The sequence below is a fragment of the Akebia trifoliata genome, chromosome 5 (genome assembly GCF_017979445.1).
Source record: "Akebia trifoliata isolate Shusen 1 chromosome 5, ASM1797944v1, whole genome shotgun sequence".
NCBI lineage: Eukaryota > Viridiplantae > Streptophyta > Magnoliopsida > Ranunculales > Lardizabalaceae > Akebia > Akebia trifoliata.
The window spans coordinates 33112047-33126270 of NC_141379.1; the positions used below are offsets into that span (position 1 = coordinate 33112047).

At 36.4% G+C, this 14224-nt stretch overlaps 2 non-coding genes across 2 annotated transcripts; both read left to right on the plus strand.

Annotated features, from left to right (window-relative positions):
* Positions 1–2634: 2634 nt before the first annotated feature.
* Positions 2635–2941, plus strand: LOC147402352 (signal recognition particle RNA). Its single transcript, XR_015178967.1, has one exon.
* A 2505-nt stretch (positions 2942–5446) lies between these two features.
* LOC147402353 (signal recognition particle RNA) lies at positions 5447–5753 on the plus strand. The gene has a single exon (XR_015178968.1).
* Positions 5754–14224: the final 8471 nt, after the last annotated feature.

Genomic DNA, 14224 nt, shown 5'->3' on the forward strand with positions numbered 1-14224 from the left:
GGTTGCTGCTTGTTTTTGATCAACACAATCATTAGATGCCTCTAAGAATTTTCTCAAGACGTCGCCATGAGCCAATCTCCCGTTGTTGTGGTCACTAGGTTCTTTCAACAGTACATCAACTATTCTCCATTTTTCATCTGCTCGGCAAACCCACCTAAACCTGTTGACATTAACAAAGAGTAGAGAGATTTATCCTTCTTGAGAAGTCATAACCACCAATATTTCAGAGAATTTGCTCTCCAATAGTGATCTTCAATCACTATTATATAGGGTGTGGCGTTTCTTTAAAGATCAAACTCTCTGTGTTTGAGTTTGGGATGAAGACAAACTCCTATCTACTTTGGAAAGGTGTTTAAGGATTTCCTGCAAGCAGATGGTTGTAAAGATAAAAAAAAAAAAATTTTGAAATAAATAAATAATGAGAAGGAGTTGGAAAAGGATAAGGTTTGATGAAGAAGAGTTGAAGAAAGAGAAGTGATTGCTGGAGATGCCGTGCACCTTAGTTGCAGGTATTATCATGTCGAATCTACCTCATCTCTGCCATGACTGCTGTTGTTGCCTTTATACTCTTGAGTACTTTGACGATTCTCTTTGGCACATAAGCTTGGATCGGCTAATGTTGCACCCAACAATGGTAGCCCAGTGTTTTGGCGCATCTAAACCATCCACAAACCAAGATAACATTCCGCCAGATCTTATTTATATCACTAATCCCCAAGCAAAGGAGTTTCCCTAACAAACTCAACTTCTTGGATCCGTAGAGAGATCATAATAATCTATGGGATTTTAGCTAGAGAAACCTCCAAATTGAAAGAGAATCCTAACTAATCGATGAAAGAGGAGTGGGATTCTACGTGGCTGAACACAACAGAGACGTGAAGAAGAAGAAGTACAGAGGCGTGAAAAAAAAATCAGTAAAAAAAAAAGAGATAGTAAGCTAGGCTTACTAACTTAGTAAGATTCAAATCTTACTTAAGCAATTTTGCTCACCTTATGGCCCAATACATCTAAAGCCCAAATCATTGCCCACATTGAAAGTGGTTGAGGTGGCCCAATACATCTAAAGCCCAAATTGAAAGTAGTGGAGGTGAGAAGTACGTGCCTGTTTGTGATAGCTGGAACGGTTTAAAAAAAAAAAAAAAAAAAAAGTCAATACAGAAACATTTTAATGGGTTTTGTTCTTTAAAAAATAAGAACTCAAGGGCTTTGATTGCATACTTCTGATGTACGTGGCATACCCAACCTTAGAGGATTAAGTAATTGGGTACAATAACATTTTAATGGGCTTAAGCGAATCTAAGTCCAATTCTTATATGACACGTACCTACTACCAAAGCAATTTTCTAAGCCAAATTTGTGATGGGCCCTAACCTTCTACGTGTAGGGTCCGAACTCCAAACTATTTGTTTCAATGAGACTCCGTCATCATTCCTTACCAAATATATCCCATGAAAAAAAAAAGATTGAGCTTCTCAATTGTCCAAACCGAACTACAAATTCTTAAGCACATACGGTAGTTCTAAAGCATAATTTCAAGGACACATGGTTGGGGATGCTCTCCAAATTTTAGCTATCAACATAGTCAAGGATGTACCATCTTCAACTACGTTTTCAATAAACAACCTTGAGGGGGCATTTGTAGGCACCAAAATTTTGAGGAGGCCTTTACAAATTTTATAAATAAAAATTCATAAATTATTAATGGGCCTCCTATCCAAATTGAGTCCATTAATTGGAAATGTGCCTCCTACAAGCTTGGGTTTTGGACTTTCGCAGATAAAGCCCATGATCCAGTAAATACAAGTGATCCACACATTGAAATATTGGGCCTTATACCCAAATAAATAAATTTGGCCCAATAATGATCCATAGAATCCTTAAAATAGGATTTGGACAAATTTAGCCTTTTAAACAAATCAATTAAACCTCTTTAAGTTGGGGTATAATTGGAAAGTTAAATTACCTTTAAGTCTATAAATACAAGAGCCTCTCTCATTGAGAAGGGGATCGGGATCACTTTCTCTCAGAAGACAGAAGCTCTCCCTCTAGAGAAGAAGAAGCTCTCAAGTCCTCCTCCAGAGACAAAGCAAGGTTCTTCAGAGATCCGGACTCCGACTAAAGAGAAGATCAAGCATAAAGCCCTTCTCCGGAAGCCAAGAAAACCTTCTCAACCGATAAAGCGCGAAGCCCGGAGAGAAGAAGATCTACAGAAGCCTCCACAGAAGATCAAGCACAAAACAAAGCCACCGCCCAAGCAACCTTCTCAGCCGATAAAGCGCGAAGCTCGGAGAGAAGAAAAGCTACATACATCATCATCACTATCTTTGTATTTGACTGTTAATCAGAGGAAACACTGAGATCTGTATCCACTTTTCATCAAAAAATCAATAAAATCATTTGCGATCTTATTTCACGAATCTCGAGGTAGATCCGTTGAAATTTATTGTCGACACACTCAATTTGATGATATGTGTATTATTTGATCATAAAGGTATGAAGTCCAACAACACAGCGAAATTTCTCTTTGTACACAAGGTTTTTAAGTTCTCCTCAAAAGCAGAACATTTAGTCCCACATCGGCCAAAAGCAAAACTTCTTAGATCTTTATAATATGCGTTCTGGATATTTCGCATTGCCGAGCGAGGTAGCATTCGCTTGTAACCCAAGTGGGGGCATTAAGGTGGCTGGACATTGGTTGGATCCTGAATGGTCAGGACTGGTTTGAGGCAAATTCTGACTCGCCCGTTCCAAGTTGTGAGTTGAACTAGTTGATTCTTGCGAAGGCTTGAATCAAACGGTTCTTAGAGCGGAGGACACCGCGTGAGGCTGGTTTCACAGAGCAGCGAGCACTTCCCGCTCATGACAGTGGAAGGATAACGAGGTGGTGCCTCTACAGTCCATCAAAGCCTGATGGGTCCTGGTTACTTGGACAACCACCTTTTTACTTGATGAATCACCACCGTTAGATCTTTTGGTACATCCAATTGTTATGATTTCATGATGGCCCCACATCATTGGCTATTATTCATCCATAGATTCTACACATTGGAGATCATAGCTGATCAGCTAGGACGACGTTGATTGATGCGTAGGTGCTCCACCTTTCTCGAATAAATAATTGCTCCGATGTAATCTTCTCTCATAGATTGACTGTTGATACATGATCTAAGACATAAATTCTTTTCTATTCGTTATAATTTTTATTACCAAAGCATATGATCAGATAAAATGGTTAAGAGTCATGCTGGAGTAATGTAGAGGTAGAACCTGGTGATGCCTCGATCGACTCTTCTTTACTGAATTGAAGTAGCTCCTTTGCCCTTCCTGTAAGCACCAATGTGGTTCCTTCTAATAATCCTTCAACGCTTAAGTTAGAGTTGCATAGAAAACAATAGTCTAGAAGTAGAAAGTTTGAACCCATTTTCCATCATTGATTCCTCTATTTATAGATCCATCCTTCAAATCAGGGTTTCCCTTTTAATCGAAATTTGATTACGATGAATCCCCTGATTCTAAGGATCTAAAACAGAATATGACTCTCTGAGATCTCTTATAAGATTTTAGGTCTCAATATGACATTCCGAAATTATGCATCTTTAGACCAGGCTTGCCCTACCAAGCAGATGAGGTTTCCATTCATGCTGCCTTACCCTGCCCTATTTGCCAAGTTAGACGCTGCTACCTTGATCTACCCTGCTGCTGGATAAGACTCGATTTACTGGTTTACTCAGGGTACCACTTAATCGGCTTGGACACATGTACGATCTAGAGAACATACAATTATTATTCTTTACAAGTAACATTGAAATGTACATCTTAGGGGACATTTCTGACGTTGATGTGTATCAGAACATCTCGATGAAAAGCATCTATGATTCTGACACACATCCACGTCAAAAATGCCCCCCCCCCCTCCTAATGTACAACATTATCCAATAATTAAAGTTAAGTTCAAAAAATGAATTTGCTCTTTAGAATCAATAAATCTCATAAATGATAGTTACAAATCGAGTTGAGGATAAGATAAGATTTTTACGTGTGGTGGCGCACATTATCAAAGCAGGACCCATGAAACAAGTTTAGGTGGTCTTGATTTTAGTACATTTGCTCGCACAACCTCAACTTGATAAATTATGCACATAGTTTTCTAAAATGGGTATTGTAAGAGGATCTATCTTTGATTTTGGGTAGTGAAAATTACACTTCATCCATGAAGTTACTGATTTAAAACCCTTGGAAGTGTTAGTAAATCATCGAACCATGATAATATGATGCTCTCCTCTAACAAACACCCCCATCACAGAACCGTAGATCATTTACCTCTGGATGCATGGAACCACAAATCTTTTTCTTATGTTTCTTATTTGATGGTAAGGATAAGTTTTTCTTTTGGAACAATATAAACATCAATGTTTGTGATATTTTAAAGATTAGGGTTTTCTTCTTCTAGATTTTGAGAGAGTGAGTGCACAAGAGTTTTAGGGTTTGGGTTTGGAATTAAAATCTCGGGTGGTTATTTCTTGTATTGCTCTCCTTTTGTTTTCGTCATGAAGAAGTTTGGATCCGCCTATCGACGTAGGCATTGTTGCAAAACTATGTAAATCTTGGTGTTCTTTAATTTGTTTTTTTTTATTTATTTTCTTCGTAATCGTATTGAACAGGTATCTCCAAATTCATAACAAAATCAACAGATAAGTAAACTCCATCTTAAATATATGCAGATTCATGCTTTAAAAAGAAGTTTTATAAGATTGATCAAAGGATAAATATGCATATATATATACATTAAGCTCCATTTTAAAGTGAACATAGATTTTATGGGTCAAATTTCTCTTTTTGTTTTAATTAAATTTTGGATTTTCTTTACAAATTAAAAGTGATCTCACATTTTTGGATCAACCATATGGGAAACAACGAATCTTGACCATTCAAATGGTAGATGTAATGCAGCTTATTTTGGATGAATCATATCCCAAAATTGGACCAATTTGAAAAATCCTAACCTTCCGATGCATAGTTAATCACAAAATGCGATGGATATAAAAGTTCTCACTCTTGATCACACAATCAATCAATCAATCACAAAACTCTTAGATGGATTGAAGGCAAAACTGATCAGGGAGCTAACTTAACAAATCCTAGCCTTCCATTATATTGGCTTCTCCTTGAAACTGAAACCACACAAAATCAATTATTCAATCTCATGATGTGATCTGCATCAGATGGTCAGAGATATTCGAGACATATTATTAGATCTGTGGTCACTCAATTTGATGATATGTGTGTATTATTGATCATAAAGGTATGAAGTCCAACAACACAGCGAAATTTCTCTTTGTACATCAAGGTTTTTAAGTTCTTCTCAAAAGCAGAACATTTAGTCCCACATCGGCCAAAAGCATAACTTCTTAGATCTTTATACTATGCGTTCCTGGTATCTCAAATTGCCGAGCGAGGTTGCGTTCGCTTGTAACCCAAGTGGGGGCGTTAAGGTGGCTGGACATTGGTTGGATCCTGAATGGTCAGGACTGGTTTGAGGCAATTTCTGACTCGCCCGTTCCAAGTTGTGAGTTGAGCTAGTTGATTCTTGCGAAGGCGTGAGTCAAATGGTTCTTAGAGCGGAGGATACTGCGTAAGGCTGGTTTCACAGAGCAGCGAACACTTCCCGCTCATGACAGTGGAAGGATAACGAGATGGTGCCTCTACGGTCCATCAAAGCCTGATGGGTCCTGGCTACTTGGACAGCCACCTTTTTCATATTTTTTTGAATCACGCCCGTTAGATCATAATGATTTACAATTGACGGCCCCACATCATGGCTATTATCCACCCTTAGATTCTACACATTGGGAGATCATAGCCAATCAACTAGGATGACGTTGATTGATGCATAGGTGGTCCACCTTTCTGGAATAAATAATTGCTCCGATGGAATCTTTTATCATAGATTGACCGTTGATACATGATCCAAGCCATAAATTCTTTTCTGTTTGTTATAATTTTTATTATCAAATGATCGGATCAAATAAAATAGTTAAAAAAGATGAAATTTCTCTTAGGAATCAGTAAATCTCGTAAATGATTTTATGTGTGGTGGGGCACATTATCAAAGCAGGACCCATGAAACAAGTTTAGGTGTTCTTGATTTTAGTACATTTGCTCTCACAACCTAAATTTGTTAAATTATGCACATAGTTTTCTAAAATGGGTATCCTAAGAGGATTTATCTTTGATTTTGGGTAGTGAAAATTGCCCTTCATCTATGAAATTTCTTATTTAAAACCCTTGGAAGTATTGGTAAATCATCGAACCGTGGTAATATGATGCTCCCCTCTCTGACAAACACCCACATCATAGAACTATAGATCATTTGCCTTGGGATACACAAGAAAAAGATTTATGATTCTAAATATCCAGAGGTAAATGATTTACGATTCTGTGATGGGGTTGTCATATTATCACGACTTTAAATCATCAATGCTCCCACAATATTCTATCTTAATTTAAATTTCAACAATTTCATTAACAACTTGATTTATTAGAATAATTATTGAAGTAAAGAAAATGGTAATATAATTATTTTTAATAAATATTTGAGTTTTTCTATTTTTATATCATGTTTGAGTATTCTTTCATAGAAAATGACTAAGAATTATGATTTTTTGACGCCCCCTTTTGTCACACACCCCATATGTGGCATGTGTTAGAACCATAGATTATTTTCACTGCGATACACAACTGTATGTATTCATGGAGATATATAGTTGTGTACCTCAAGGGAAAAAATCTATAATTTTGTCCCATGTCATGTCAGGTGGTGTGTAGGAGGGGGCGTCAGAAAATCACGACTCAACAACTTAAAATGATGATGTTTAGTAAGAATAATGATTTTCTGACACACGCCCCCTGATGTGGCATGTGTTAGAACCATAGATTCTTTTTCTCGGGATACAGAATTGCAAATATGTAGGGGGATGTATAATTGTGTATACCGAGGGAAAAAAATCTATGGTTCTAACCAATGCCACGACAGGGGGCCCTCAGCATCAAGACATGTCCGTATCAATTTATATTAATAATAATGCATTTACTTTTGTAAATTACGAGAAATCAAACAATCTATCTTATTTTGACCTTTGTACCTAATCAATTGTGGAATTACTTTGCCCATGGTACAACAAATTTGAACTAATAAGATAATTGAAATTGATTTTGCAAACCTCTAAGGATCATAATCCATGGAGATGTAGAAACTTAATGTCGATGTTCACACATGGCCATTGGGCCCAATCCGAAGTTCTTTGTATCGCAGTCTTTGAAGCTAAATCATATATTGGGAAAGAACGAATCTTGACCATTAAAATGATAGATGTGATGAAACTTATTATTCCAAAATTGGAACAATTGGGCTATTCTACCTGTTAGATGTATAGTTAATCGACGAAATGTTATGTATGCAAAAGTTCGCACCGTGGTTCACACACAAAATCAATCAATCACATAACTCTTGGATAGAATAAAAAGCAAAACAGATCACAAAGATAACCAAACTATCCTTTGCTTCTCCTTGAAGCTCTAAAACCACCTAATAATTGAAGTTTTCAACCATTACACATTTACTTAAATAAAAAATATTTTAATTAAACAAAACAAAATTACGATTGACTTGACTGTGTTTCAGTGATTCTGTCGAGATTTAAAAAAATATCGTCTGAGTCATCTTGTATATTTCATGAGATGGTGGTGATGTCTTGGGTGAAGTGCAAGTCGAACCAGATTTCGATGAGTTCAAACATAAAAGCTAACATAGATGTTATGGGACAACAGACATATAGGGGGCGGTTCATGGGACATATGTAAAAACAATGGTTTTTCAAAATGTGGGTTAGAGATTTTGGATTGAGCTGATTTTTTGTAAGGATGGTCACTATGATGAGAAGATCATCCTCACAAAAAATCAGTTCAATTTGAAAATTTTAAATCCATCAAAAGTGATTTACAAATTTTGACAAAAATTAACAAAAAATCGACGGTCCACATTTTAAGTCACTTTTTAATGGGGGTTAGATGTTTCAGATTGGACAGTTTTTTTTTTTTTAGATGATCTTCCCATCATAGAGATCCTCACAAAAAATCAGCTCAATCTAAAACTTCTAACCCATCTTTTGAAAATTTATTAATGTTACATCGTTTTTACATATATGGGGGAGGTTCAAGGGACATGTAAAAACATATGTAAAAATAATGGTTTTTCAAAATATGGGTTAGAGGTTTTGGATTGAGCTGATTTTTTGCGAGGATCGTCACTATGATGAAAAGATTATCCTGACAGAAAATCAGTTCAATCTGAAACTTCTAAATCTATCAAAAGTGATTTACAAATTATTGACAAAAATTAGCAAAAAATCGACGATCCATATTCGAAATCAGTTTTAATGGGGGTTAGAAGTTTCAGATTTGACTGATTTTTTTTTTTTTCCCGAATGATCTTCCTATCATAGAGATCATCCTCACAAAAAATCAGCTCAATCCGAAACTTCTAACCCATATTTTGAAAATTTGTTAATATTACATTGTTTTTTCATATGTCCCTTGATCATATATATATATATATATGGGAACGGTTCGGCAGCCCTTGATCATACATATATATATATATATGGGTTGGGTTCCTGCAACACACATTGGGACACACATATAGACAACGTGTTTGTCTTATATGGGAAAAAATGTTTGGAATGAGCTGATTTTTTGTGAGGATGATCTCTGTGATGAAGGGATCATCCTGGCAAAAAATCATCCCATTCCAAAACTTGTAACCCCATCAAAATTGATTTACAAAAATTGGACGGTCTACAATTTTTCAACAAAAATTGGACGGTCTAGAAATTTCATAATGAGCTGATTTTTGGCAAAGATGATCTCCTCACCACAGAGATCATCCTCACAAAAAATCAGCCCATTCCAAACATTTTTGCTCATATAAGACAAAACACGTTGTCTATATGTGTGTTGAAATGGTTGTCGTTTGAACCTGACCCATATATATGGGGTCGGTTCGACGTCCGTCTCAAAAAACGTCTGAGAAACTGATGTTTCTCGACCGTCAGATTTCAGTCAATCAATGGCGCACATTCTTCCGCACGTCAAGTCATTTATTAAAAACGAAAATTTTAAAATTTGCAAGCACATCCCTCTATTTTTACAAATTGCAAACGAACTCTCCTTCTCCCTTTCTACTCGACAGAACGAGAGAAATCAGTCGTTCTCTCTCTCTTTGTCTCCATCTCCATCGAAATCTTGAGAGCTCGCTCACTGCTCGCTCACACACACACACACACTCTCTCTCTCTCTCTCTCTCTCTCTCCATAATACATTCACTATTGAATGATGTAAAAACAGATTTGCAAGCTTGTTTAAATTTTATTTCTGTGCTGGAAACTAAACAAACAAATTAAAAGGCATAAAATCCAAACTATATACCCATGGCTTTTTCTTTGCTGTCATTTGGCATAAAGTTCAAATGATTCATTAAAAATGTAGTATGGTAAAAACTGGTTATCTAACCATATGGTCAAGCTTCTCAAGAACAAAACAAAGTGTGGTCATCAGAAACATAAACAGTACATAGATACAAATACCAAAAAGGGCCGGGGATGAGATCAAAGGTACGCAGGCTGGCAAGAAGCTGCTTCCTTGAGATAGGCTAGAGCATCGCATAGTGGGAAAGTTATATACAGTACAGAAACTATAACTACAAAAGATAAGCGGGATGGATGGGTCAGGGTCACATCTGCTGCTCCCTATTCTCACTGAACCTCCTCCCTCCTCCAGAATGAGGAGGTTTTCTCAAGTACTTGGCATTGAAAGATTCAGCCATCCCAGGGTACTTTTCCTTTACAAAGTTCTCCATACATTTGGTTGGTTTTCTATCGAGACTCGATCGATCGCGAGAGAGAGAGATAGAGATATATATATATATATATATATATATATATTATATATATATATATATATATATATATATATATATATATATATATATAGAGAGAGAGAGAGAGAGAGAGAGAGAGAGAGAGAAAGAGAGAGAAAGAGAGAGAGAGTGTGTGACCGAGCAGTGAGCGAGCTCTCAAGATTTCGATGGAGATGGAGACAAAGAGAGAGAGAACGACTGATTTCTCTCGTTCTGTCGAGTAGAAAGGGAGAAGGAGAGTTCGTTTGCAATTTGTAAAAATAGAGGGATGTGCTTGCAAATTTTAAAAATTTCGTTTTTAATAAATGACTTGACGTGCGGAAGAATGTGCGCCGTTGATTGACTGAAATCTGATGGTCGAGAAACATCAGTTTCTCAGACGTTTTTTGAGACGGACGTCGAACGCCGCCCCTATATATATATATATATATATATATATATATATATATATATATATATATAATATATATATATATATATATATATAGACAACGTGTTTTGTCTTATATGGGCAAAAATGTTTGGAATGGGCTGATTTTTTGTGAGGATGATCTCTGTGGTGAGGAGATCATCCTTGCCAAAAATCAGCTCATTATGAAACTTCTAGACCGTCCAATTTTTGTTGAAAAATTATAGACCGTCGAATTTTTGTAAATCAATTTTTATGGGGTTACAAGTTTTGGAATGGGATGATTTTTTGCCAGGATGATCCCCTCATCACAGAGATCATCCTCACAAAAAATCAGCCCATTCCAAACATTTTTGCCCATATAAGACAAAACGCGTTGTCTATATGTGTGTTGAAATGATTGTCGTTTGAACCTGACCCTATATATATATATGGGAAATGTTCAGCAACAAACATTTTGGCAAAATATTTTTCAAAACATGGGTTAGAAGTTTTGGAATGGGCTGATTTTTAGTGAGGATGATCTCTACGATAACAGGAGGATCAGGATCCGTAGACATATAAATTTACTCATAAAGCTACAATATTTTTGTCTTATATGGGAAAAAAGGTTTGGAATGAGCTGATTTTTTGTGAGGATGATCTCTGTGATGAGGGGATCACCCTTGCAAAAAACCAGCCCATTCCAAAACTTCTAACCCCATCAAATGTGATTTATAAAAAATGGACGGTCCAAAATTCTTCAACTTGCAAAAATGGGGCTAGAAGTTTTAGAATGGGCTGGTTTTTGGCAATGATGATCTCCTCACCATAGAGATCATCCTCATAAAAAAATCAACCCATTCCGAACCTTTTTTTTGCCCATATAAGACAAAACACGTTGTAGTTTTATGTGCATACGGATCCTGATCCATATATATATATATATATATATATAAATTAAAATTTGAATTTTCTTTGCAGATTAGCCATATGGGAAGCAATGAATCTTGACCATTGTAATGGTAGATGTGGTGCAGCTTATTGGATGAACCATAGCCCAAAGTTGGACCAATTTGGAAATCCTGACCGTTCGATGCATTGTTAATCACAAAATGCGATGGATATAAAAGTTGGCACCCTTGATCCCACAATCAATCAACCAATCACAAAACTCTTGGATGGATTGAAGGCAAAAAAGATCATAGATGTAACTTAAGAATCCTAACCTTGTATTGTATTGGCTTCTCCTTGAAACTGAAATCACCCAAATCAATTATTCAATCTCACGGTGTGATCTGCATTATCAAATCAAATGGTCAAAGATGTTTGAAACATATTATTAGGTCTGTGGTTCACTCAATTAGATGATATGTGTATTATTATTGATCATAAATGGTATGAAGTCCAACAACACAGCGAAATTTCTCTTATACATCAAGGTTTTTAAACTCTCCTCTGAAAAACAGTACATTTAGTCCCACATCGGCCTAAAGTAAAACTTCTTAGATCTTTATAATATGCGTTCTTGACACAGTAGATCGCCGAGCGATGTGACGTTCGCTTGTAACCCTTGTGGGGGCAATAAGGTGGTTGGGCGTTGGTTTGACCCTGAGTGGTTTGGGACTGGATTAGGGTCATTCGTGACACGTCCTTTCCAAGCCGTGAGTTGAGTTAGTTGACTTGAAGCTTAGGCGGCTTGAGTTAGGTAGTTCCTAAAACGGAGGAAATCAGCTGTAACTGGTTTCACACCTCTCATGTCGGGTGTCAAGCTATTTTCACATTGTTATTATTATGATTATCATCAATTTGATAGTAAACCCACCGCCATCTAGAGATTCTACTCATGGCTATTATCCCGCCATCTAGAGATTCTACACAATGGAAGATGGATTGATTCATTGGTGGGCCACATTATGAAACAAAAGTGCCACTAATTTGACCTACTCTGAGAATGGGCTGAATTTCTCTTTGTTCCCAAAGAAATTAAGAGACTATTTCGAAGATACTCTGAGAATGGGCTGAATTTCTCTTTGTTCCCAAAGAAATTAAGAGACTATTTCGAAGATGGAAGTTGCAAGAGTTCTGAATATTAAAAACTGGCAACAATTCCGGAATTGAACTTTAGAAATTGGCCATTAGTGGGATACCCAACATGACCAGTTTAGGTTTTTAGTTTACATTTGCTCTCTCTCTCTCTCTCACACACACACACACACAACCTCAATTCGATCAAACTATAGTTTTCGAATATGGATCTCATATGAGGATTGTATCTTTGGTTGTGGTTAGTGAAAATTACACTTCATCAATGAAATAGTTCGTCAACCAGCACAGCTCTCAAGTCTCATCTATGTTCCCACAATATTCATTCTTAATTAAATTCCCTTAATAACTTGATCTATTAGGATGATTATTGAAGAGGAAAGAAAGCTTATTTTAAATAAGTAATTGATTCTTTAAAATTATGTTATCTTGTTTTGAGTATTTATTCATAGAAAATAACTTAAAACACGATGCCATTACTTAAAAGAGTATGCCCCATACCAATTCATATTAATAAAAAGTAAAAAAAAAATAAATTTAATTTTGTAGACTATGAAAATCTGACCTGTCCGTGCGTAATCGAGAAAACTTTGCCCATGGTACAACAAATTTGAACTAGTAGGACCATTGAATTTGAGTTCTTAACATCCAAGAATCAAAATCAATGGAGATCTAGAAAGTTCATGTCTATGTTCACATATGGCCTGTGGACCCAATCTGAATTTTGACATTTGATATCGGAATCTTTTGAGCTGAATAATTTGTTCACTTATGGTTCAGGAATATTTGTGCTTCATTTGGTTGTCAAAAAAGAATTTAGAATGTCAAGAATAACATGACTTTCATGCCTCCTGCGAATATTTGCCATGAGTGCTGAAAAAACAATCTTTCGCTAGTATTTAACATAGGGTGCGGCTCGGAAATCACTTTTAATGGGGTTAGAAGTTTTGGAATAGGCTGATTTTTTGTGAAGATGATCTCTACGGTGAAGAGATCATCCTCACAAAACATCAGCTCATTTTGAAACTTCTAACGCTAGTCTACAAGTTGAAGAATCGTGGACCGTCCAATTTTTGTAAATTACTTTTCATGGGCTTAGAAGTTTTGGAATAGGCTGATTTTTGGTGAGGATGATCACCTCATCATAGAGATCATCCTCACAAAAAATCAGCTCATTCCAAAGCTTCTAACCCATATTTTGAAAAATGTTTGGCACCAAACTTGGCAAACTTTAGGGCTGCTGAACCGTCCCCTTTAACATAATCACCTCTATATTTATATATCCCACCAATCCACCTGAAGTGAACATGAATCCCATCTCGAAGAATAAGAATGAATGAGAACATATGCAGATGATTATGATTATGACAGACACAAGAGAATGCCCATCCATTTCACGTCAACACCATATGCAGGCAAGATGCAAGAGAGATGGGTTGATAAAATGAATTTGAGTCGTGCTGGAGTGACCTCAAGACTGTACCTCATATCACACATCTTGACGTGAAAGTGTGTAGGAACCATAGATGCTTTTTTTATCGAGATACGAGTCAAAAAGCATCTATGGTTCCTGCATGCTTTCACTTCAAGATGTGCAATATGAGGTACAATCTTGAGGACACTTCAGCATTAGTCAGTGAATTTATATTCTAAAAAAGCATCTATGGTTCCTACACACTTTCACGTCAAGATGCGTGATATGAGGTACAATCTTGAGGTCACTCCAGCATTAGTCAATGAATTTATATTCTACCTTCCAAGAAATTAACTCACAACTTCAGTTGAACAAGCACACACTATTGTCACACATAATGTAA